The 24492-nt window shown below is 29.9% G+C and overlaps 1 protein-coding gene across 3 annotated transcripts in view; it reads left to right on the top strand.

Annotated features, from left to right (window-relative positions):
• The first annotated feature begins 641 nt into the window (after positions 1-641).
• LOC149054191 (uncharacterized) overlaps positions 642-24492 on the top strand; it is a 282722-nt gene continuing 258871 nt past the window's right edge. For all 3 annotated transcript variants that reach the window (XM_089230532.1, XM_089230533.1, XM_089230531.1), the window contains exon 1: positions 642-1361. The gene's annotated coding sequence lies outside the window, so the exon portion shown is untranslated. The remainder of the gene's footprint in view (positions 1362-24492) is intronic.

Genomic DNA, 24492 nt, shown 5'->3' with positions numbered 1-24492 from the left:
CTCAAAGCTAAATTTATAAACCCATAGACGAAGGCGCGACGACTGTCTCGGACTGCACTCGAAAACGTATTATCTGCGCGAATCACTGCACCCACAGTGTCTTTAGCAAACATTTATAATGAGATATTTTGTGTAAAATGTTAGGTTAGTTAATAAGCTAAAGTGAATATATTCAGAGTGTAAATGACTTAAGTTTAAAAATAAAAAAATAAAAAAATATCATCATATAGCACCACTTGGATCGTCGTCATACTTAGACATTTACACTGTTATAAATTACACTATTATTAATATTAGCGTGCGTGATGTACGCACATGTGTGTATTTATTTGTTCACGTCTCCTCTCCTCATCGTGACCGTCCTCCGCCGTCGTCGACGTGCCTCCATCGCCTCCACCGCCTCCACCGTCCACCAACGACACCCTGCCGGCGCTCGTACTCTTCGCACACCCTCCCGACCCCTCGGACATCTTTCCCGGAAGACACCACCGCCGAAACTGGGTCATTGTCTCCGCGCGGGGACGGCGGGGGTGGCGCGCGCGTGGCCACACGGTGTCGCACCGCTAGACCGCGCGCGCGTCCCCATGCGTGGTGGCCACCGGCGAACGCGCGCGCCGCGTCAACCCGAGTGTTGCCGGCAGTCTGCCGCGGACCATTCATCCCTGCCATTCGCCGAGCACGCGTCTAAACGCCGTCGCGCGAGCGCTGCCCCCCCAGTTCCCCCGCTCGCGAGATTTCCCGCGTGACGGTTGCGTCTCGCTAAAAATTATACGTCTGTTTAGTTTTCGCCGTCTGTCTAGGACAAGTTAATTTTCGTTAATTGTTAATCGTTTTTCGTTTTTCGTTTTTTTTTTTTTTTTTACCATCGTTAATTCATTAATAATATTATCATAATATCCAGTTTACGACTATCATTACCACCACCGATACTATTACAATTTATTACTTCTATTGATGTTTTACGACCATTATTATATTACCACTACCAGTACAACTTGGACAACCATACCACGAGCTACACGACTATAAGTGATCCAATTAATCTAACAATATCGTCATTGTATTGGACAATCCGGACTGTACAACAACAATTGTACACGCCGTCGTTGTTTCGTGGCAAAACGAAAATTGAACTTTTCGAAGTGTGTTTTTTAGTTTCGGGTGGTTTTTTTTTTATTTGTTTCATCCGAACGGCAACGCAAAGTTAGTTTTAAACACCGTCGGTACGAAAAATTTCGTGATCGCCCTGTGTGCACACCTATGAGGACGCGGTTAGGGCCCCGACTATTGGTCGCGGACCTGAAACCGGTTTCGCACTGGATGGAAACGACCTCAGTGCCATCAACGTCACCATAACACAGGTGAGTTTCTAAGCGATTGATTATGAGGTGTTATTGTCACATTGTGGACGCTCCAACAAACATCTGTAGTTTGGTATATTATGTCATCTGTCAACTTATAAAATTTTATGTTGTGTAGAATTTCAAATACATACATTATTTAAACCAAGGAAATCAAAATAAGAAACATAATAATATAATGCTAAAAAAGTTAAATTTTATATAATATCCAATTTGGGTGGTGAAAAATTTAAATATTCGATATTATATTCATTCTGAAATCCACAAAATAAATAAATTAGTGAATAGATTATTATTATAAATATACTATACCACATTAAACATTATATATGTATACGATATATACACATTATCTTTAAATTGTTTAACTGAATAAAATTGAAAACAATTTTTATCATAAAATAAATAAAAAGTTTAATCATTTATAAATTTGCGTCTAAAAGATTTATAGTATGCAAGTATTTTTAACCATAAAAAAAAAATAATAATTTCATAGATAGATAACAATAATTATATTATTCTACAATAATATAATAATGAAATATGTTAACACACAATAGTAATAATATAAGCATTAGGCAACAAGTAACAAAATTAAGAATAAAATAAAAGTTTAATTATGCACACCTACTAGAAATAATGTACTACAACCTACCTCAATAAATTGAACAATACATCAATTCTATAAGTAAAATGGATATTGAAATGTTCCATTGTATGAGAACACATAAAGTTTAAAAAAACAAACGAATCGACCTTACATTATACGAAATTCCTTTGCTTATTAGGGTGAATATTATTTTGAATAGAACAAATCTTATAGAACCAAGAAAAAAATTTAACATAACTCTACATTTTTTTTTATCGATGTATTATTATTATTATTAAAGTAATTTACAGCTAAGATGCATATGACCCGTGGCTTTTTGAGATCTATAAAACCAAGAAAGATTTAACTGCTTTCTCTATGTCCCTTCTCTGTTTTTTACTATTATTATTATCATTATTTTAATGCACCGGGCGTGTTCTTGAAAGGAATTTTTATTTCATGTCTGTGAACGTAAGGGATTACAGTCTTATAATCCTACGGTGTTTCAGCGAAAACATTTTTGGCTATAAAGTTTTCTAAAATAATATATACTTAGACCAAAAATTAAAATAAATTTATGTACTTTCGTGAGTTTAAACACGGAATTACTTTTAATTTTTTTTAAACATTATTAGTTTTTTTTTATTTACAAACGTAAGAATTTATGAAATAATTTTTCAATTATTATCTGAAAAATATTTAAAATTATATGATTTTTGTTTTTGGTTTAAATCCACATTTAAAACCATGATGCTACTGGGTATACTAGAACATTTTATATCATATCTAATTTTAGTTAATTAATCGTAAATTAAGTTGGTCTAGTTGGTACTCATTTTTTGCATGAATCAATGTTTATTTTCATTAAGTATCATATCAATTACATTATTTTTTACTGAATTTTTCATGACATTTTCTCAAAGATTTATAATGTTAATTAACTAAATTATTTAATGTTAATAAAATCTATTTTCTATTTTTATTTTTTGAATCATTAATATCCAAGAAATATAATAGGATGCATACAACTGCATAGAAAAATGTATTACATAATAGAACTTCAAACAGAAGAATTAAAACTTTTAATTTAAAAGATATAATTGTAGTTATTACGAATATCAAATGTCCAAAACGTAAAAATTTCTGTTTCTTTTATTTATTAAATATGCTAATATGAAGACAATATCATTAATTTTTGAAACAAAATAAAAAATAATAATTTGAATAGATAACATTAAATAAGATACCAAAAAATATTTTTTACCTACATTTAGGTACTATCACAAATATAAAAAATATTCAACGACCAATAATATTATATACGTTTGTTTATTTTATTTTATACTTAAAGTTGTGTTTAAGGTAAGTCCAAATCATACTTCTTATGTGTACATTTCTATTTTTCTAGCGTTGTATAACAAACGAAAATAATTAGAAAAGTCTTATGACTCTATGTAATTAGCGTTTGTTCAAAAATACCATACATTCACTTAATAATTACATACCTATTATAAGTATCTGCCGTTGATCATCATTTCTAGGCAATTACGAATATTTAATGTGCAGTAACTCGACAAAACTTTTCCTGGCTTCGTGGCACATTTCAATCAAACAATAATTACATATTATATAGTTATTCGAAAAACAAAACTATTTAAAAGCATCAGCTGTGCATCTGAAAGTATTATTATGGAGGAATCACACATGGGATATTTTATAATATTTTTGAAACGTATGCGGTGTGATACTATTATTGTAGCGTACATGTGTTTGTGGTGTGTATATTTGAGATATACAACAAACTTAATAATATGTTTAATACATTACGTTCGAGTCGTTTAAAAATTATTATTATTATTATTATTATTACTATCGTTCACATGTCACGTCATAAAAATCTAATAGAATAATAATATATGGGAAAATATCAATTATTTAGGATACCTATAACATTTTGAGATAATACAGACACTTAACTACATTGTGGAATACAAAATCAAGATCCAGAATTAAATTTGTAAGACGCCACCCATCTGTTGTAAATGTTTGATACCTATGTATAATTAAGTAGGCGTGTAATCTATGTATAGGTTTATGCGACTTTTACGAGGTGAAACGAAGAGAAACGACATAAAAACAATATAATATGACAATATGGCATGCTTATTATGCAATGGTGATGTGTATGTGTTTGTAACCTATACAATAATCGTATACTATTAACACTTTAGGAACACGCATCGTACACTGTTCAAAAAATATTATTTTACATCGTTCACGCCATAATAATCGAATACAATAATAATATATTATTGTCAATATTATAAAATCGAGATTCAAAACAAATTAATGAATTCGTAAATAACTCCATCATGGTCAGTTCCAAAAATGTTCGATATTTGGTTATAAATAGATAGAGATGTGATCTATAATATATATATATATATATATATATATATAATTATATGACTTGTACGAGGTGAAACGAAAAGAGACGTCATAAATGCATATGGTATGAATAATATTAATAATAATAATAATAATAATAAATATCATTCGTTGCAGTGGCGCGTACGTTTGCGATCTACAACAATCATAGAGGTGCATAAATTTCGCGTACGCCATTCAACAATAATTAATTAATTAATTAAAAACATAATCTAATACAATAATAATGCGAGCATACCATATACAATGTAGACGCGCACACGCAGACGAGTACCTACACACCTTCGAGGGGCACGTAGTGCGCTGCACGTGAAACAAAACGATGTCGACTTCATCTGAAGGCCTCTCGACGTGTAGTGACGGCGATGACAGAAATAAACTGATAGATATGATTACACAGACCGTGACGTCCGTTTGTGATGTCGCGGCTATTTCAGTTGGTGGGCGCCCCCGCACAGCACGTGGTGTATGTCATCGTAAAGACGACGGCGGCGAAGAGGAAAAAAAATATCCGGTCGCACAGTAATTTAAAGACGAAATCGTTTTAATTCGTATAATGTGTTCGGTTATTAAATCTGCCGTCGCAGATCATAACAACAAACGTTCCAGTTCGTAGTCGTACGTAAGCGAATCTGGCCCAAATCTAAAATAATAATATACATAATATAATATATACACATAAAAAAAAAAAAAGAAGAAGAAGAAGCATAAATAGTACCCAAATAGAGTCCAGCGTGACGGGCCGCGACCGTTGAACATGGTGAATCTTGTACAACGCGTAGTTTGATTGAAAACACAGTGGTCCATCGTGACGTTGTATAAACGCCAAACTATCGTATATATTGTATATATAGGCATAAACATAACATTACAATAATATTATTAGCATACAATCATTATTTTCACTTAACGGTTTCCGAAAAAGATTTAACGGTTTAGTGGTACACTTAGACGTGTCGAACGTTAAAAATAATTGTACGAAAATAGTGCGTTTTAAACGATATCGCTCAAAAATGTTAAACGCTGGTATTTTTGTGCTCAACGATTTCGTCCGACGATATAGAATAACAAAATTTGTGAACCAATCGATTCGTCTGACCATAAATCACAAAAAAAAAAAGACTATTAAATAACAATTATTTAAAATATCCCGGAACTGAAAATTTATTGGCACCAATGATAAAAATAATATATGTGTGTGCACGCCGCATAATATTATATAGTTCACGCCTAAACGGTGTGCGATGCTTACAGATGTTTATTTATTTAATCATGTTTAGCATTGCTGTTTTAAAAATGATTATGTATTTAATTTGTTTTTTTTCTTCAAAAAACATAATATACTGAAGTAGGTTTGTGCACAAATTTGACACAAATTAGGTATACCTCAAGCCGAAATGATATTGTAAGTAGAAGAACTTTATGGGCATTTACTGATGATGTAGATGATTGTTAAAAATAAAAATAATAATTAGCCGTATTATTACGTTCAGCTATAAGAATAGTAATACAAAATATTATATGAAAATAGAAATACATACAGTGGGTATAGTTATACATAAAAACTTAAAATTGAGATCGAGTAATGCAACCGCCATTTTATTTATGCTTATTACAAAATTAATTAATCGGGCTTATGTTAATAATATTGCGTGCGTGATAAATTATAGTTTCTAAATAATATGTAAAAGTGATCATTTTTAACATGGCGCTGACTACCTACTTGAATCTAAATTTATTTTTGTGTGATAAATAAAATTGCATTTATGTTCTTGTAAAAATATTTATAATGAACATGGATGATGTATATTTTTTGAAACAAAATCATTATAAATATGATTAAACCGTTTATTTTTAAATAACAAAAATTCGTTGTCCGAAAAATGCGCATGATACATCAAATGCGAACGTTTGTTTCCGCCACATAAAATTAATTGCGTAACATTATTTTTTTTATTTGATTAAACAATTTAATATTTTAAATATTTAATGTGTGCGCAGCTTTCGAATGTGCTTCTACTATATACTTATTTGTTATTACCAAGTGTACAGTCTAAAAAGAAAACCTAACGAGACAATGTGATTGATTACCCATATTTAAAAGTTTTATTAATGTTATATTTTTATATACCTACGGTTATATAATATATGTATAAACATACAGGGTGATTCACCAAGCATGCTCACCTTTAATAGCATATTTATTCAAACTCTGATTTTTTAAATGTTTAAGTGTACCTAAAGACGATAATATTATTTCAAATTTCTGATTTATTTATTTATTTATTTTTTTTTTTTTTTGCTACTTAAGAAATGTCCTGTGACGATTCTCAAATTTCTGTTCTTCAGATGAGAACCCTCATTTTCACTATAAATTATTTATCAGATAATATTGCTGATAATTTCTTGAAAATGTTGTATCTAATTCTGATTTGAAAATGTACGAATTTTGATTCTGACACGTCAATATTTTCAGAAAAAATTATCCTCTAAATAATTCACAGTTTGAATGCCCGTTCTCATTTGAAAAACAGATGTTTGTATCTCCACAGGACACTCACAAGAGTTTGAAAATACGGTCTTGGGGTGTATCGAAAAATTCCGAAATTAGATTTTTATGAATTGCATAACTGATGAAAAATAAAGGGTTAACCATATTGGTGAATAACCCTTTATATTATGTATACAGGGTGATTCTTTTAAGTGGGTGCACTAATTATCTCGAAAAGTATTTACTTTTTTCAAAATATTTTTTTACATGGTTTCAAGTTGTTAAAAAACTAACGTTTTTATTCAAAAAATATATTTTTAAATATTTTTTATCCTTATCATTTTTTAAGTTTTTTACTTTTTGAATGACAACATAGAATTTTAATTTCATATTCCAAAGCAGAATATTTTTCTAAGTATTTTGATTCATAAAAATCGAATTTAGGGCTAGTAGTTTTTGAGTTATAAGTATTTAAAGTTTAGATTGACAGAGTGAAGTGGTATACGAGGTTACCCTTGCAAAATGTTTATCCACTACTCCGCTAGTCTAAACTTTAAATACATATAACTCATAAACTACTCATCCTAAATTCGATTTTTATGAATCGAAATACTTAGAAAAATATTCTGCTTTGGAATATGAAATTAAAACTCTATGTTTTCATTCAAAAAAGTAAAAAACTTAAAAAATGATAAGGATAAAAAATATTTAAAAATATAATTTTTTAATAAAAACGTTGGTTTTTTAACAACTTGAAACCATGTAAAAAATATTTTGAAAAAAGTAAATACTTTTCGAGATAATTAGTATACCCACTTAAAAGAATCACCCTGTATAGGTATATAGGTAGTACTTAACTATAGTAGACATGTCATAATATCGTATACACCTTTAATGAACGTAAAAAATTAAAAAACATCACAATGAAATACAGCGTGGTTTCGGAATAATAATTCTCAACGTATTATTTTCGAACTGAAATAATATATTCTCTGAGACGACATCACTCGCACACTTCCGCTCGAAATTTGGCAAACGCAGCAGAGTTCTGGAGCGTACATATTGTAGCCGACGAATACGAACATCATGATGGGGGTAGCAGCTCCGCTTGGCCGATGAAAAGTGTCCGGAGTCGTCATATTTTTTTTCATCTCTTCCGGTCTCCTCATCCTTTTAGGCTTAGCCATGGCCGCCTTATCGCACACATGTTGCCCACGGCAAACGGTGACTAGGTAGGTACCTATATACGTTTTCACCGAGGGAAACGCATCGGCCGCCGACATAATGGTTTCGGCGGCTTTAGAAATAGGTGTGGAACGGTGAAAATAATTAATCAGATGGCCGATAGCTGTACGGTCGTCGGGGATCGAGGCATGGGGGTGCGCGGGGTGATGCTGCAAGCCCGAGGGTACTGATACAGTGTGGACCACTGCTCAGTGTCCGCCGCCCGGCGTAATGGAAACGGAATTGAATGGGAATCTCGTGCCGAAGATAACTCCTCTGCGGTCGTTTCGTTAGCGGTAAGGGGTTAGCTGGGTGGTGGGGGGAGGATAGAGAGTGCACAAAAGGAAACTGGGAACTAGGCCTATCCACACACCGACACGCCGTCGCCGCCGCCCCTCTTCCGCATATTGATTGCCATTCAGCGTATACACACATACAACCTCCACCCCACATAAGCTCCGCGCCTACCACCCGATGTATATATATACATTCGGCTATAGCCCACCACATCCCGAGTTTCGAAACAAAAGCACACACGAACCACAAAAATAATAATAATGTCCCTACCTATATACATCAGTGCGGTGGCTGACGTTTTTCGTTACGTCACGTCAAAAATCACCCCAATATATCACCGATCCGCGAGTAAAAAACAAAATATTGTGTGTTTTCGTATAAACATAATAATATAATATTGTTATATCTTGTGTATTCGCAGAATGATGGGTAACGATCATACCGGAAATTCGTGAATTTTTTTCTGTCCAACGTTTCGGTTGCGTTTACCGGCCGTAAACGTGTTCGCACTCGTACACAATATTTATTATTCTCAAAACGAAACGTCGATGTTCGTTCGGTACAATATTATTCGCGTTCAAAAAAATTATGTTTATTCTCTCGTGGAAGACGAAAGAATACCAACAATGCAATATTCTGATAACATTATAATCGCATCTATGACGTGCAAAACAATCTACTCATCACCACACACGTACACCAGCACACCCACACGCCCTGCACACACGCACGCATATAGTGCCGTTTACAATATAAGACCGGGGTCGAATTTTCCACGCTGTGCACGAAACGCTTATTGACGACCGCGCACACTGCGAAAATCCATTAACATTTCCCTCCAATTAATTAACTGTTTTGTAAACGATACGGCTAACTACTACAGCAACGATGCTACAACTTCCGCGATGCCAATAATTATTATACTGGTCTGGCTCTAGACGTTATTATTTATTTTCGAACGCTTCCGGAGTATTATTATAATATATGCATCGTACGCTGCTCGTTAACTGACTATACCTATACGTTATTTTATATTATGTTCAAAGTTTAATAGTGCAATAGAGAATTTCACACGAATAAAATCGACACAGAACTATATAAATATTCGTATATAGAGCTGACGTACAAGCAAGTTAATTATAATTAAATTACGCAAACGATAATACAGCACCAATACCAGAGAATAATATTAATAATTGTAAACCTATCTGTGACGGTTGTGCGACAGAAATATAAAATGATGACACCTTCAGTTGTACGAAACGAAACATATATTTTATACCTACGCATATCTGGTTATTAATGTTTTTCCGTGACGATGATGAGAGAACATAATATTATAATAGAATTATTATTATGTTTTGTGAATATACATTTTCAACTGTTAAAAATATATTTTTATTAATTGCGATTGGATGGAAAAATTGCCTTTTCATTTTAAAAAAAATGTTCTTGTAAAATGTAATTATTGTTTTCTTTTTTTTTTGTAAATTTAATTTTAGAGTTTTTCGCCTGGAAATAATCTGGAAACACTTAATTATTTAATTTAAGCGAATAACCTCGTTAGGTATACGATGGTTACTTCGGCATATTATATTATCTTAAAACATAGTTTAAAAAATAAAGAGAAACTAAAAAAATAGGTTTAGGACGTATACTCGAATCAAAAGAATAAAAGGTTGGCGTGTCAACGAGCTATTATAAGTATATTATCAAAACTGAAGGGCACCCGCATCGTATTGTTGTTATACACGGCGGCCCGTCGGAATGAATAATCGGATAAGAAAAAAAGAATGTTAACTTTTCGTGATTTTGGATACCTAAATGGCCAAATGCACGTGGCGCGTGTTCAATTAGAGTTCATGTAATTGCTACACTGCTTTCACGGTGCACGACTGCCTTTTAGTTTTATCGCGATGAAGAATTTTTAAGACAGCGCATTTAATATAAATATATTTTATAGCCGTCGGATATGCACAACACACTTACAGAATTTATCGTTTTATGCGAATCCAACTGTGTTATTAATTCGGTCTCGAAGCGAGAGGGTATAGGTACACAATATCATTGTGAAATAATTATTGTTGTTAATGAGGGTTTAAAGTTTATGTAATCTTGTCAGGGGAGGTGGGAAAAAATTCCTCGTGTACATGCCAATGTTGGCCACCACTTTTAACGGGTTTTGCCTCAGTTATAATTCATTATGAACATCGGATTAGTTTATTGCATGCCAAGTCTCCAATATTAAGTCTCTTGCACAAAGAGCGCACGCTAAGCAAACAATTTTCAAAGAATTCCACTGCAAAATAATTTATTCAAATAAAAGCGACAAACAGAACACGGTTATTCGATAAAACACGTTTTAATTGTATTACACATTTACACGTCATATTTGTGTTGTGAGCAAAAACATTTGCTTTTACTTAGGTACAATTGCATGTAATATCACTCCGAAGTGAAAAATATAAATTGTATGAAAATTACATCAAATATTATATTATAATCATTCATCCGTTGGTAATAGTATTCTTTTTTAAAATTAACATTCAAAATTTTCTAATATTTTCAATCAATATTTTTATATTGTTATTTCCTCGTTTTGAGCAAAAATAGTATGATATACCATTTGTGCTCAGTACATTTTAATTATTATTGCAATAATAAATCATTCTAATATATTATTTTAGATGACGTATAAATTCTGTAGAAAATTAAACTTTTAATGCGTTTTAGACATATACAAGCGCACAAGTTTACTTATTTTAAATGACTCAAATATTTGTTGGAGATTGAAATACTTTGTGGTCAGAGCAAAAATTATCGTTTTAAAGAACTTTTGTCGTGTACTTAAAGTTGTTTTTCATTTGGACAGCGACTGAAGAAAAAAAAGGCAATGCATTATAAAAAATGAAGTGTCATATATCACAGTGCACTCTTACGCAACGGCCAGCTTTCAAACGATGAATTATTGGTTAGGTCTTACAATATTTTCAATGGGTTATTTGCGAGTTTTCACGTACAAAACAAGTTATCTCACTGTTGTACTTTGATACAAAATATACATTATACGTATACCGTAGACCATGGAGTAAATCGTTGAATTCAAATTATTTTATAATGACTTGAAAAATATATACCTAATCGTGCATCATTATGAATTGTATATATTATTCAAAAGATTATTATGCTAAGTACAACGACATTTTGTTTATTCCTAATATATCATTAATGAATATTTTTAAAACAAAAATAGTTAAGCAAAAAATAAAAAATAATAAACTATAATGATAATAATAATATTTTAAATCAAATATATTATTTTCTTAGTTTTTTTTTTTTATTCATCATTGGTCTTATATATTATATTAAAATTAATTGTTACCAAAATCACATCTTGATAAAACCATGGAGTATAAAAAATATAGTCACGAAAGTTATCATTATACGATATAAATCGGTGGTAATAATAAACCATTTGAAGGTCGATAGGTAGGTATAGAACGTATATAATTCGAAATGTACAAAAATGAATATTTGTATTGGATTACGATTTGTTTGATCTAAAATAATATTTTCAAAACTTATATTATTAAAAAAAAAAAATCAATACAAAGTTATTCATGCAGTTATTTTCATTGCAAATGATTAAAAAAAACCAATTAAAATCTAATCGAATTCCTCAAATAAGCCGTCACACAGAATATTATATATATTTCTGTAGATCAATTTTGCAGGTTTGGTCACTTTTTTATTTTTATTTTTTATACCATACCTTATCTTGACTTCAAAGAGCAAATAATTCCAATTTTTCTTCATCTTCTCTTTGCCGGGCTTGCCATCATTATATTGGAAACCAAACACGATAAACCGTCCCCAAGGACGCGAACTACGGTGACAGGGGTTTTGTGGGCTCAGCTCGAAGAAATACAATTATTTTTCCCTTCCAGTTCTCTTCTGTATGTTCACCGACTGCAACAAGTACAAAAGGGACATTTTTATTTTCCCTCCATCACTTACCTATAAAACCACACCCTTTCCCGCAGACGTTTCCGAACGTGACGTATACGAGGATTTTAAGTCGGCAGCTCGGAGAGAAAAAACAATTAGATTTATTGCCATACCCATTCCCTCCAACCACACCGCCATTTTAGCTACCGATCGCACAATGAATTCCGAAATTGGATCTTTGTTCTCTTGACGTAACTTGCGGTGGCTCACAAAAAAGTTTTAACCGTATATTGAAGGATAGAAAATAACAGAGGTGTGTTTTTTTATACTCGATGAGGAAACTTTGAAACTCTCAACTTGATAGAAAGTCGAGTGTCGTATTGATGATGATACATTTATAATATATATATATTCTCACACAAACCCCTAAAGTAACCTGTTAATTTAAAATGCAAAAACCAAATTTCGTTGCAACAGTTGGCTGGTGAATATTTTTCATCTCATTTCCATAGAAAACTAATGTCAATAATAATAACGACATAAAATTAAAATTAAAAATAAGAAAGTCACACTATGTGTAATTTAGGTATAATACTATTAGTGAAGTTAATCATCATTTAGTCATAATAACTGCAAACGAATTCAGAACATTGCTTTAATTTTACCTTATAGCAAATAACATTATTTAGATATGTAACATTTAAATAGGTTATCTATTGATTTTTTTAATGATTGTCATAGGTAATAAAATAATTATTTAGAATCCAATTTTTTTTGTATAACATAAAAGAGTATTCGTCGTTTGGTGCAACACATAATCTTTTTAATAAATTGTGGTAACTGCTTGTCGTCTAAACGAACATTTTTAGATTTTAATATGGCAGTGGTTGAAAACCTGTAGTTCTCGCATAAGCATTTTATATGACTCATTCCAAAATAACGAATATTAAATAAGAAAAAATAACTACAAGGTAAAAATATATATTTTGTTACTGACAACATAATATGATCTTAAATTTAATGTTTTAAAAATAAAGTCTTAAAACTTTTTAGGGATCGCATAATTTTACATTAATTGTTATACTTACATGCCTGTGTATTCATGAAGGTGTACGAATATTACACTATGCACATTGTTCTTTTAATGGGGAGACAAGTTGTACATTTCTTCCTGTTATGTAAATTTTGGAATCAAACATTTTAGAACATCGCGTAGAATCTAACATTGATTTCTAGCCAAAATTCGTTCCTGATGTCTGATCGTTTTCCGGGGGGTTGCCAACGCGTGTCGAGTTCATTTGGCCTCTGTGATTGATAAGATCAGAGGTCGGATGAATCTCTTGTGGAATGTAATAATGTTAGAGTGACGATAATTTTGCGTTCATAAAAAAAATCGCGATTTTTTGCCCTTTCTATTTTTTTTCTTATCTTGGACACGCGCCAACTGGACTCGGGCCAAACCATGGCACACCCGCGTGTACCGGAGCCTGCTAAAGTTCGTCAAGTCGGAGACACGATTGTTGGTCATTTTAAAAGCCATAAAATGCATTTTTTTAGACCGTAAAAGAAGAAAAATGTTTTCGAGAGATAACTGACGCACGGCTGTGCATACAATTGACAAATATATAAACATGTCGTGATCACAAACTGGAGGGAAAAACAATTTAAAAAGCTTGCATCGTGAACATAATAGTTCGATATAAAAATATCAAAAATATATAGTTGAATAACTAGAATCAATGCTATGATGTTTACTAGATAGTATAGATAGTAATTTATTTCAACGCCCGAATTTTAGTTATTTTGGGCCCATGCATATTTCGTCCTACATTTTTATTTTACTGACGTTAGCATACATTATTCAGAACAATAATTTTGTACATTAAACACCATTAGTAATATCATGTATATTTATTTTATAAATTTCAACTTAATTACAATAATAAAATATTTAATAGGCCAAATTTCTGACCTTTTTTCATTATTTTGTATTTATCATATTATTAAAATTACTTTAAAAATGTATTAGTAGGTATTGATATATTCTATGTTTTTTTTCCATAAAATTGTATGAATGCACACAAATATAAATAAATAAATCACACTTTATAGCTTATAAACATTGTCGTACGCAAGATTTTTCAATGGGGGGGGGGGGCTTGAAAATAAATAATTACTCGGTTGTCACAGGTTTAACAGGTCAACTCGGGCATCGGAATAACGATGTTTGCATAGACGGATAGTGTTGTTAACATCAGTTCAATTGTTATCATAGATTATAGATTTTTATGGACTGTGGCACGAATAAAGACAGTATCTTTAATCATGACTACTGACTATGGAATGTATAAAAATATTATCTTTAAACCTTAGGAATTCAGCCAGTTTAGGACAATATGGTTTGCGTTGTTTGCAATAAATAGGTAAACGCACGATTTAAGAAGCTATATTAAATTGAGGTAAAAACAAAAACAACAATAATACAAATAATGAGCTTCAGTCCGTTGCCCCCCTCACCTTGCGGACGCCGCTGCTTATAAACATTGTATAAAATTTTAAATGAATATTAAATTCTTTGATTCTATGTCTATACTGTACGTTAAAATGATAATAGCATACATTTTAATTAAATTTCAATCTCATTAGAAATAAAATATTATAAATTAAATATTATAAGTATAATATACGAGAAATTAATGGTGTTAAATCAAATATTTTGTACCTATTCATGTTGTACTTAATTATAATTATACATTTTCAGAGCCGTATTAACAAGAATATGTTTATAATCTAACTTAACCTAACCTAACAAATTGGTAATGATAATTTTTATGATATATTGATTTTAAATATTTCATAGATAATTATATAAAATAAATCATTCATAGGATTACTATTATTGATGACGCTATTTACGATAAAACTATTTCTGTATATAAATCGAAAAATTAGGAATAACTCGTTAGATCATATTGACCAGGGATGGGCAACTGGCGGCCCGCGTACCTTTTTTATCTGGCCCGCGCTACAGAAATAGAAGTGGATTTTACTAAATTGTCTATTGAAAAACCTCATCCTCAAGTATCACATTAAATAATAATTGTAAATATAAATAAATAAAAATAAAAAATAAAATTTTAATTTTTTTTTTGCTTTCTCCTGCGGCCCGCTAGATTTTAAAGTATTTAAAAGTGGCCCGCTAGTTACTTTGAGTTGCCCATCCCTGATATAGACGATACAACAATCAGGCATTAGAATAGACATAGTTTTTTTTTAAATTTTTTTCTCAATCAAGAATGGAATTAAAAGGAGTAAGCTTGCAAGTACGACAAACAAAGGTGCATGACGCACGCAATAGCTGATTATAGTTATTATTCTTTTGTACTATTTGTAGTGTATTCAATTAAGTCCTCAAGTGATTTATTCTCAAATAAAATAAATAAATAAATACCATACAATATCAGATACAAGACTTATTAAACTTTATTAAATTAAGTAACAAAATACAAATCGTTTGAAAAAATTAAAAATTCTTAAACAGTAAAGTATGGTATATTGTTTTGTAATACATTTTGGTTCAAAAATGTTGCTTAACGCCAAAAATCCATTATTTTTTCAATGAACCCTTTTTTTACCCCTACTGTTTTGAATCATTCCGGGAGAAATAACACACCCCATTTGTTCTCGGCCCATGACTACAACATAATAAGAAACATCCAAAGGTCTTAAAACTCAGGCAATTCACGAACACTGGACCATAATAGCCACTCGTGTTAACGGACCAAGGATAATCACGTTTGAGGTTCAACAGGCATCTTTTACGTATATATTATAATAGCAACTATGCTGATGTGTTTCTGACCGCACTAACTAAATGATTTCGGAAATAACTTAGTGTCAAAACCAAGTTTTCTGACTATTATTTTAGTGATGTCGTTTTAACAGAAAAAAATTTAACTATTACAAAATGGCTAAAAATAATTATAGAATTTTTTGTTTGGTGACCGAGTGGGTTAGTTAAAGTAAGAAAAATAAAATAAAAATAAAACTATACTTAAAGGTTTTCTAAGAACTTTCATATACTTACAATCTACATTTAAATATCGCTGTCTTTAGACCCGTCATAGTATTATCACATCATTATTATTTATTAAGGGAGAAATGCAACGAAACATTTTTTATTTACCAATTTTTAATTTAATTTAAACATTTCAAACGGTGGGCATTTATTGGCAACGTTCAGAACTTGGCTATTTTTGACTCATTGCCGATCTAGTTTATTCGTACAAATATTTATAATATTATGATTATGGTTACGGTCAAGGGCAGTGTTATAATATGTTATGATGCGTTTCTCCGTGTTAATGACTTGAATAATATTGATTTACTAAAAATAAAATGATTTAAGAAAACACGTTAAACTTGTATGTAAAATATACATTATAAGAATATACATAATATAAATTAACTTCATAAATTATTTTTTAAGATTTTTAATTGATATTATTACAGACTATAAGTTGTATATTTTAACAATTCAAATGATGATATTTTAGATTCTTTGTAATAGGTACAAAAAACTTGTTGGTTTTTCATTGATATTTATTTGTATTATATTTTTTTATGTACGACTTTCGAAGTGTTTCAAGTATAACACCTGTATGTACTTATAACAAAACTAGTGTGCAATATATTATAGTAACTTGAAGAGATCATTTGTCTCAGTTTCCTTTAGTCATATAAAAAAATCTACTAACAATCTTTGGACGATTTAAAAAAAAAAAATGTTAACAAGCGTGATTTCTATCAATTTCCACTCAGACATGTTTATTGAATGAAATTATATACTTTTTAGAATTTAATCTTATACTAGTTTCAAGGTAATAGGTACCATAGAATAGAGTGATTATATGTCAGCTCATGTTTTAATTTTTATATTTTATGTCTATCTATACCTACTATGATATAGGTTTATAATAAATTATGACAAAATATTTTGTAAATGTCATTTAATCTAACTAGCCGTTTCATAATAAAACAATTATAAAATGAAAACGATGGGTCATATATTATTTTACTCATCTAAAATGTGTTATAAAATTTAATATTTTAACGATTTTATGGTATACAATAATATATGCATCTGACATATCGTATTAGACACAACATTTTATCTGCAATAGAATTAATTCACAGTTCGTAATTTTTCAAGTCAACAGACATGCATAACTTACAATTTAAATTGCGTTAAAAATTATGAAAAAATCATAATTTCGTTTAATGCTTATACGAATATATAATATAATATGTGTAGAATAAATTATACACTTTTATACACTTACATAGTTAATACGACTGAAAATACACGTGAATTTATATTTTATGTATCTTTTTAAATTTATGTGGCAATGCAAAGAGAGATTTTTCAAACGAATTCGAGTTTTTTCGAATTTCAATGTGTAGGTACCTCTAATTATTGTGTATACATAATGACGAATGCACATAACGTCCAGATTTCTGTTGTGTTTGGCACATGATGTAATTCTCAAAACAACAACTAACATTTATGTATAAATCACGTGCAACTTTCTGTGGCATTTCTAGAGTTCAGGTTAAACGAGCTGTAGTAGACCTAAGACTTTATTTTTAACATACACTGCTTTTCAGAACACCACCGCCACCACATGCGGGGATGGTGGGGTCAAGGTGGGCGGGTAAAACAAATCTTTTTCGGTTAATTTTGATTTACAAGCATCAAGCCATTTCATTACGAAAGAGCCGCGCATCATTAATAACGATCTATATATAATAAAAAATATATGCATAATATATAATAATACGTACCTACATACATACTATATGAATATTAATTTCTTGTTTTTATTTTTTTTTTCACTCCAACCACATATCCCCTTTGATACGCCGTGGTTTGAAAATAAATGTGTGATTCATGTCTCCTCGTTCTGTAGGACACTTTTCACGACGGTTAATGGCTGACGTGTTATGGTCTGAATACTTCACAACGTTATACCTATGTATGATCGCTTTCGTGTATAAGGATTTAGATGTATCCGGTAAATGTCGGAAGTTACACGGAAAAAAATATGTGTACGCTAAAGACCGTGAACATAAAAGGGATCAAAATCTTATTCAACAAATCTCTTTCACAACAGATGAAAATTCTCTGAAATAAAATAATTTTCATAATTAGTATACATACTGATATTAATTTATTCTAAACTTAAAATATATATATAAAGAAAACTATAGAAATTCCAAAATGCATTGATATTACAAAGCGTTTAAGCATAATTTTTAGCTTCCACAAAAGAAAATAATCGATTTAGTAATATTAAAATTATATTAAAATTTGTTAAGATTAAAAAACATGGTTATTGTTATTATTTTATATTTTATAGATAAAAATTTAAAATCACCAGACTTGTTTGTAAATAATTATGTTAGTACGATTATGGCACTATCAAATTATAAGTTATAATTAAAAATTAAAAATTAATAAAAATGCGATCATAATTTATTCACCTTACTGGTATACCGATGATACAATGATTGACAAACAAAGGTGACACGATATTTTTCTTTAGTCGACGTCGCGCGTCGGCTGTAAACAAAATTGATCCAAACTTGAATTCAATTTATTTCACTCAACACCAGGCAATTCCATGTAGGTATTGTAATTGTTCAGGGTGACCATTTCCAATTTATCACCACAGAAATAATTAACGAAATGTCCAAATTGTTGCGTCCCAACTGACGTCGATTCATATATCAACGTAGAAATGAAAACTTGATGTATTTAGTTATAATATTTTATATTTCACTTAATACAAAAATACAATTATAGTTAAATGGTGAGACGAGTGGTGTTACGACCTGAATCTAAGGTGTAATTTGCTAAGACTGTGAGTGGTGTTACAACCTGCCTCCAAATGTGTTGTTTAACTGACATTTAAGATCCGTCTGACGAGCTCTTGTCGCCGTCTCTCTTATATATGATTTGGTCCTTAGGAGTGGTGGTGACTTTCCTGTTACATGTCAACATTCGGTCTTGTAATTGAACTTAAAAATATGCTGACCGTTTCGCATCGTTTCACACGGGTCCACAGTTATTTCTGAGAAGAGACGTGTGAAAACACTTTTATTATAATTTAATCAATCTTATATCTTATTCACCAAGTTCCTATTGTCGACCTCCGCATGCTTTTAATATTAATGGCTTATTAGTTTAAGTTTTAGTTTTACTTATTTTATATCACAATTGCGTGATATCTAATTATTCGGATATTTATAATTGTTATACGAACACGGTATAGAAAGTAACGATACTAATTTTCTATAACATAGTACGAATATTTTTATTATTTTTCCATGAAACAATTCTTTTGAAAAATTATTTCATGGAAAAATAACATGACGTGAGGCTCAGAATGTAACGTTACTCTTCCAGTCCCAACGTTTCACATTTTTATTTTTTGCGTTTACTCGCCGTAAGTCCGTAAATAAGTTTTACTTCAAAAAAGTGTCATTTTCTTATGTTTTTTTTTTCGGCTATACGAAACACAAGTTCATGCGATGGACTCTTTCAATCGTTTAGGACTAATAGTTACCACGAAAATGTCAAAATAGAAGATCAATATTCAAAAATGTTGACGAACCAATGGACAAAATAGGTTAGAAAACAATTGATTATTAAGTATAAATTTAAGCGTTTATTTTTGTAACATTTGTTCGCGTCTTAGGCTAATAAATAATAGTTGTTTTTCGTTTTTCTACACACATAAATACGAGTAGTATACGTAGCATAACCAACTATTGAAATAACCTACGTTTTTCGGAGCTCAATGTATAAATTGTCTATAACAAAGCTTAATTCTATAAATATATAAATATTTACGTACCTACAAATGTCTCGGTTGCTAATGTTTTTTTCATCTGTATGCGTTTAGGCCATTAAGTCATGGCCAATACTCATTTGTTGTGGATAGATTTTTCTATGTATACCTGCCAGCGCATGAACCAATGAACGAGTTCATTAGAATCCTAAACTGTTTTCTTATACTTTATTGTTTACATATATGTATACCCGTGTTGTTATCAAACAATCAGCATGACATGTTTTGACCTATATTATGTTAAATAGTATAGTAATATTTCGTACGGCACGAAACTACGATAATAATATGCACATAACAACATAGATGTATTTTATCTAGGTATAATCGTCCCAAACGATCGGAATCGGATACAATATATATACCTACATAACTTGTGCTCACATATAAATGTGTTTGCTGTTTAAAATTAAGCGTACCTAGCTATTGTGTTATATTATGCAGATCTGTGATCAAAGCATATATTTTACGTGTGTTACCTGTTTAATATTTCTCATTTTATTTGGAAATGTTATCCACAATTATGCTAAAAAAAAAAAAAAAAAACAAATAATAAAATAGGTACACGATTAAGATGTATCAGAATGTTAAGGAGACTGTTGTATATAATATTTTAATCAGAGTTGTATTGATTTGGTGCAAAATACTCAAATCAAAAATGTGGAGGATACGTATGAAATATACTATTATTCCTATAGCTGGTACTCGATCTATCAAATTATATCAATGTTGTTTTTTTAATTTTTACAAAAACTTAAGTTAAACGTAACAACATTATTTTTGAGCAAAATTATTTTTCGACATACTACATATATACTTGGGTTCAGAATTTAGATTACTATTTGGTCATTGAATTTTTATTTGTCGCAATTAAGTCATCAAGACAAATAATTTGAATAGTCGTACTTATCGGATATTTTGTTATGTTCATATAATATTTTGAATGTGTTCTATGGTCAAAAATGTGTGTCCTCGAAGACAGTAAATGTAGTTTATTTTGTATATTTAAAACAAATACATACTTTAAATTGGGTAAATAATATTATTTTATGGGTAAAATACTTTAAGATCGTTGTGTGCAATAGTTTTTGAATTCTCTTTATGATACCTAAACAATGGATTTTATTATAATATATATCTATAGATTTTAGCAGCGCCAACACACGTATTATCAGTTAAATAGTCAGTAGAAAATAAATAGGTAGGTATGTAAAGTGTCGACAGAATTTGATTTCGTGGATAAAAAATATTATATTGCCCACCTAGAAAGGTCGATGGACGGCGGCGTGTAGTGAAAAAACACATAAAAATGTTCTGTATATTATATATCTACTTCTAGTTTTATAGGTTTTCTTGAGTTCATTTGAAATAATAATAATAATGATGATGATGATAATAATAATAAAAAAAAAACACACACACTGTTTTAGCTTGGGCTACTTCGGGTAAATAGAGATTTGTGCGCGCGTGTTTGTGCAAGACGTTGCCGTGACGGGTAGGTAGAAGGTTTCCGACGGCGGGACCGATGCCAGAAATAGATTACAGTTTATACATGCAGGTGGCCCTAGTGCACGATAATGAACGCCGCCGCACTTTATTCTCTTCTGCGTGGTCTTGTGACCAGGAAGAAACATATAATGTAATATAATAATAACATAATATAAAATAGGAGTAAATAACCCTTCACTCACTTGCAGCAGTGTAATGTACTTAGAAATATAATATAAGAAATAAATGAGGGGCATAAATGAAAAAAAGCAGGAAAGTGGGTATCGCTCTGCTGTACATTAGGTGGTGAGGTGGACCTCTGCTAGGGTGGTTAGATTTGAACGCAATCATAGCTATTATTGTATACGAAAAACGATTCTGAACGGAGATGATTTGTCAGTCTTGGATATATTATATTTAAATTGTCATATATTCTATTTTGAAACAAACATATTATTTTTCAATTAGGACACATTTTGAATAAGGCATGGTTAATCAATTTTTCCAAAAACATTGCATGTAGTTATCATAATTCATAATACCTTATATTATCATAGATATACATATATCGGGTTTGAGGATAAATCGTTATCATTACGCGATTTCATGAAAATTTAAAACTCAAACGCTCAAAACATTTTTCCTATAATGACGTTTCAAATTTTCTCTATAGCTATTTGAAGCAAAACTTAGTGTTGAATTTTATAACCTTAGATATAAATATAAACAATATTATGAATTTTGAACTACAAAATAATTTGCGAATATTCATGGTTTTGACGAATTTTTGTCAATATTTGAAATTCAAATGCTAATAAAAATTTAATTTGAATTTCCGGTGGACATTTTTTTTTGTGATAAGGATTGACAAATTTGTAAGGAATCTTGTATTAAATTTTCAAATCTTAGATTTTTTTTTTTTTTTTTTTTTTATATTAAAGAAACTTTGTAAACAATTAGCAATTAACAATTAACAATAATAATAATTAACAATTAAGAATAACTTATGAGAAACTTTGTACTAAATTATCAAGTATTTTGATAAGGCCAAAAAAATTTTCTGAAAAATTGAAAATTTCAGTTGTCTATAAATATATCAAAAAAAGTCAAAAATTTGTGAAAATTAAACTGTATATAGATAACACTAACATAAACATTTGGTGAAAATTTCAAATATTTACAGTATGTAGTTTTTGAATAAATTACAACCATATAAAAAATCGATTTGGTCAAAAACTGGTTTTGCGTAAAAATTCCCGTTTTTCTGTCATTTTTTTTTTGTTTTTCTCGATTTTTTGAAAACTATTGAAAAATGTTTACTTTTGACCTCTATAATACACCAAAGATATTCACTTTTACATCGGAAACCACCCTCAAAGTTTGAAATTGAGGATATTTCGACTAGTTATGCTGTACACAGACACATAAAAAAAACACACATCATTGTATAATCAATACATTCAAAACTTCGTTCATAATCTAAAACAGAGATATTATGATATTTATAATTTTACTTTCCCAATAAAATAAATAGATTTTTCTGAAAAAAAAACACACTTATAATTATTTAAAAGTTACAGCTTTGAATTGCAGTTTTAATCAGTATATTATTTATTAGATTGTTTAATAATCATTGTTGATTTTAGTTTAATATCATAAACATTTTATAACAATAGTTTCCCTCCAAAAAAGAAGCTTTACAACTGACGTGTAAAATGTCTATTTTTAATTTTTGTTTAATCGAATGAGGAGCATAATAATTATAATTATATTCTGTCTCAGAAAATTAAGGAAACCAAGCATTAATTTTATTAAAACACTACAGATTTCATCGAAAAGTGATTATTTTATATAATATTTTTTATTTCATGATTTAACGTTATATTGTGTAAGATTAAAGTTGTCTCGTTAATTAGTACAATTATTAGGATGAAATAAAATAAAATAATAATAAACAATTTCGCTAATATCTACCGTTTATAGAATAATTAATTTATAACTTTATAAGGGATCTTATTAATTTTCAACATTTATTTATTGTTTTTTATACTTGTATAATATAATATAATAAATCTCCTAAATGTGTCGTTGAAATTAACTAAAATGACTTAATTGAATGATGTTATCAAATATTTTTCTACTTAATGCACGTTAAATTTAATGAATGGTTATTAATATTTATAATGTTTAGTATAACGTGTTGTAATTATTAAAATAATTTAAGTCATACCAACTTTTACAGTATTACCTGCAAAAATTATTATTAATATAACGACAGAAAACTAAAAAGTTTATTTATTTAATAATGTTAACGATTTTTTAACCTTCAATAATTCAATTTTACAATATATATTTTGTTACAAAAATACATTATTTTCTTGCTACTTAGGTATCCAAAATATTAATAAAAAGATTTAAACTAAAAATTAAAAAAACAATGAAAACTATTTAAAGTAAATTAAATCGTGAAAAAAATGTCTTATTTTATATAATTGTAATTTTTATGCTAATTTTTACATCATATGTGTACTTTTTGTGTGTTGTATAATTTTTTTTACACTATTTTGATATAAATTTCAAAATATTTTCATATAGTCACATTAGGTATCTAATTAATCGGTTCGGTTTAAATATTATGTAGGTATCTACATTAATTATAATCTGCGGTCTTACATTTATTACGAAATAAAATAATATTATACTCTAAAAAATCTGAGCGTTAATTTCTAAAGT

The sequence above is a fragment of the Diuraphis noxia genome, unplaced genomic scaffold (genome assembly GCF_037042655.1).
Source record: "Diuraphis noxia isolate RWA-SAM2 unplaced genomic scaffold, SU_Dnox_SAM2 contig0009, whole genome shotgun sequence".
Taxonomy (NCBI): domain Eukaryota; kingdom Metazoa; phylum Arthropoda; class Insecta; order Hemiptera; family Aphididae; genus Diuraphis; species Diuraphis noxia.
This window is presented reverse-complemented; position numbering and strand designations above follow the sequence as displayed.